Consider the following 4,335-nt stretch of genomic DNA (forward strand, 5'->3'; position numbering starts at 1 on the left):
GAGGTGGGCGGAGTTACCTGGGATGTGTTAATTTCTTTACTGGACAAAGGATTTCTCTCTCTCTCTCTCTCTCTCTCTCTCTCTCTCTCTCTCATACGTGTATCTATCTATCTATCTGTCTCTGCATCGTGTCTGTTTATCTATCTACATCTACGTCGATTCTGTATATCTATCTCTCTATCTATCTATCGTTCTTCCCATCTGTTAATCTCGTTCTGTCCACCTGTCTGTCTATCCGTCTCTATCTATCTATCAGTTAGCCACACCTCTCAGTGCTAGAATTCCTTACGTATCGGGGAGAGAGAGAGAGAGAGAGAGAGAGAGAGAGAGAGAGAGAGAGAGAGAGAGACAGACAGACAGACAGACAGACCACACGGATTTTGTGGTTCTTTCCAGGTGGTCCATAGAGAGAGAGAGAGAGAGAATCACCCACCAATCACCACTCCCAATCCCCATCTGCTCAGCCAGCCAATCCCTAATCTTACCCCAAACACCCTTTTTTCACTCACATAATCCCCCCCACCCCACCAAAAAAAGTGAGAATTATCAATACATGTGATGAGGAAAGGAAATTATCAGGGAAGGAATAATTTTGAAATGGGGGGGTTGATTTTCAGACGGATATTACCCTATGGAGAAAAAGAATGAGTGAAAAAAAGGTATATTTGGGAGAGGAAAATACTGAGGAGACGAGAATTATCATGACAAAAATATTATCACAGGAAAATTATCAGACCAGGTGAGATGATCAGGACAGGTAAACACAGGTAAATACAGGTAAATAATTAGGACAGGTGATGGAGGAGGAAAATGAAAATCAGGGAAGGAAGTTATGGACATTTTATTTTCTTTCCTGTGAGGGTTTGTTAGGAGATGAGTAAAATTTTTGGAGGCAGCAAGACCGGTATTAAAATAGATAGATAGATGGATAGATAGATGGAAGGAGTGGGTCCTCAGCTGAATAAAATCGTCCGTTGGTATAAAAGGTGCTAGAGAGGGTCGCCTTCACGTGGTGGCACTGATATAACTGAACAGACTGCCTGGGTAAACAAATGATTCTCAGATCCCTCTCCACCCCCCGAAAAGGAGAATGGTGGACTGTAAGAGAGGGGGAACTTCAGCCTGCAGTCCACCGGGTTCCCGTAAATATGAACCTGAAACCACAACAACAACAACAACAATAAAATGAAACCTTGGACTTAGAAAACGGGATACCCTATTGGATCGCGTATTGGCGTATTTTTGCCCAGATTAACGGTTTCGTCTCGGGCCAACTCTCCCTGTAATGAGGTTGCGTCTTGTTTGTATTTTATTTTGTAACTTTTTGCAACGAGGAAGAGAGGAAAATATGAGAGCAGAGGGCAGGAGGGGTCGGTCGATGGCAGCCGAGTCGAAATCTACCAAGCGCCGAAACCGACCCCAAATTGTAAACATTAGGGTATCAGATCGACATAGATGAGAGATCCAGGGAAGACCATTGTCTCCCCTCCCCCCTCTCTCTTTCTCTGCTCCCTCCTCCTCCTCCTCTCTTTCCTCCTCATTTTCACTACCTTCCTCTCCTCTTCCTCTCCCTGCTTCCTCCTTATCTCCCTTCCTCCCTTCTGCACTATTTCTTCCTGTATCCCTTCACTCTCGTTTCCCCTCCTTCATCACTGCTCTACTTCTCTCTCCCCTCCATCCTCCTCCCTCTCTCCCTCCCTCCTCAGTCTTCTCCCTGCCACCCTCCACCTCACCTTCTTCCCTCCTCCTCCTCCCTCTCCTCCTCCACCCCCTCAGGGCTCCAAGTCCGTGGGATATTTTTTTGCGATTTGGTAACTCGACCCCTAAAAGAAATTCGATTCAAAATGGCTTCCTAAGTTTTCGTTAATTTTCGGATTTTTCCACAACAAATTTGCGTTCTCTGTATTTGGAAATGTGGCGGTAGTTTGTGGAATATGTAGATTTTTTTTGCTCATTTCGTAGTAACTTTGGAAACATTGATGGATTTGGTTTTGAGGTGGCATCTGGTAACACACACACACACACAATTTGACACATACACACACACACACACGTTCTCTCTCTCTCTCTCTCTCTCTCTCTCTCTCTCTCTCTCTCTCTCTCTCTCTCTCTATCGTGGGAATAAAAGCCGGCAGTTCTCAAATGTCGCTGGAGAGATTAACTTAACTTTTATTTTCGTTTATAATTTTTCGTAGACGCTTCGTGGTTGTGTTTGGAAGACGTTTAGATGTGTGTTTAATATCCATAAGTGTTTGTGGTGTTTGTGAGCCGGTGTTTGTGGCTTTATTGAAGGGTAAAAGGGGAAATTACTGAGGTATGACTGAGGTAGGATGGAAGGCGGGAAAAGATGGTGGAAGGAAATTGAATAAGAAGATGGAAATAGAGGAAAATGAATAAATGGTAGAGGAAAATGAATAAAGAATAGAAGGAGGTGGAGGATAGTGAATGAAGGAAGGTGAGTATTATACCCTGAAGGAAATAGTGAAGGATGAATGAAGGAGGGGATGAGAAGGACAAGGTTGAAAGTACGAGTGACTTAGAAGTGGTAGAGAATAAATAAAGGAAGATGATGGAAGTAGACGGAAATTGATATAGTAAAGGAATGAAAAGTCTAGCTGATGAGAGAGAGAGAGAGAGAGAGAGAGAGAGAGAGAGAGAGAGAGAGAGGTGACTTGCTACCACCTTAACCTCGTGGTCACCGAAATACGAAAAAAAGTTTTTGTGCCATTTCCTGTATCCCCTCTCTCTCTCTCTCTCTCTCTCTCTCTCTCTCTCTCTCTCTCTCTCTCTCTCTCTCTCTCCCTCTCTCTCTCTCTCATCCTTGTTTTCTTTACCTTTGTTTTTCTTTCCCTGCTGTCTCCTGTCTCCTTTCTCTTTCCCCTCCGCTTCTCCTCTTTCTTCCCCTCTGTTTCTCTTGTCAGTCACTCTTTCTTCCTTTCTCTTCTTTTGTATCTTCCTTTTCAGCGTTCTTCTGTCTCACATCTTCCTCCTCCCTCCTCTTCCTCCTCTCCCATCTTCCTCCTCTTTCCCTTTCCTCTCCTTCACTCTTGTTTCATCTCTTCTCTCGTCTTTTTCACACCTTTTTTCTCCTTTCCCTTTCCTTTTGACATTCTTCTTTTTTCTTCCTCTCTCCTCTTTCCTTCTTCTTCTTCATCTACCTTCCTCTTCCTCTTCCTCTTGTCTAGCCATCTCTTACTCTACTTTTTCCTTTTATGCTTTTTTCTACCCTCCTCCTCCTCCTCTCTTCGTAGCTTCCCTTCCCCATCTCTCTCTCTCTCTCTCTCTCTCTCTCTCTCTCTCTCTCTCTCTCTCTCGTCTTCTTCCTCTTCTTCTTCTTCCTCCTCCTCCTCCTCCTCCTCCACATCCACGCCCCAAGATACAGAGTTAATAAATACCCCGGTAAACCAGTTAGTCGAATTAATGGCAAAGTCGAGAAGTAAGAAAAATAAAAAAAAATAATCATAATTCCTTGTCCTCTCTCTTTTACGTCCATCAATGCGTCTCCAAATACCTCTTCCCGTATTTATAAAAGGGATTGACACTCTCAGGCTCCTAGGACTCACAGGTGAATAAAATCGTCTGGAATAAAGGAGTTGAGTTGTCCCGACCGTGTGCTGGTTCGTGGTTCCGGTGTTAACAGTTCTAGCCTTCTGTCCAAACTCTTTTCAAGACGTGATTCAGGTGTGTTATTATATATGCCAAGAACTTAGTGGCAGTAGTAGTAATAGTAGTAGTAGTAGTAGTAATAGTTATTGTTGTTGCCATTATAGTAGTAGTAGAAGTAGTACCGATAGTAATAGTAGCCTTCACGTGGTGGCACCGATGCACCTTGACGGGAGACCTGCCCGGAAGCACAAACAATTCTGCAGTCCACTGGGTTCACGTTTATTTTGCCCTGGGGTAGCGATTAATATGAAGATAATTTAGATCAAGTACGTACAAAAGGAGGTGTAACGTGAAGAATAAATAGCCAAAGAACAGATGCTTGGAACTGTCCTGTGTCACGCAAGTCGTAAGTTCGATCCTTAACCTCATTGTACCGGCGATTTATCCTGAAGACGCTTTATGAATACAGTACCTGGCAAACTCTGAATTTCCTGAGCCTCACATCCATCCATTTTGTCTTAATTGATCGTAAACTCCTTCAGGTAGCCAGCACACACACCTGAGTCACTCCATCATCCATATTGCAGATCTGTGTTGCATTCGGACATTGCACTGTTGCTTTATATGGTAGGATCAGGGGTTGGGGGGAGGTGGGAGGGTGAGAAAGGAGGGGAGCTAGGGAGGAGGAGGTGAGAAGAGGAGGGAAGTGAGGGGAAGAGGAACAGGGGA

Source organism: Coenobita brevimanus, chromosome 44, assembly GCF_032717465.1.
Source record: "Coenobita brevimanus isolate Jiangsu-jjx chromosome 44, ASM3271746v2, whole genome shotgun sequence".
Lineage (NCBI taxonomy): Eukaryota > Metazoa > Arthropoda > Malacostraca > Decapoda > Coenobitidae > Coenobita > Coenobita brevimanus.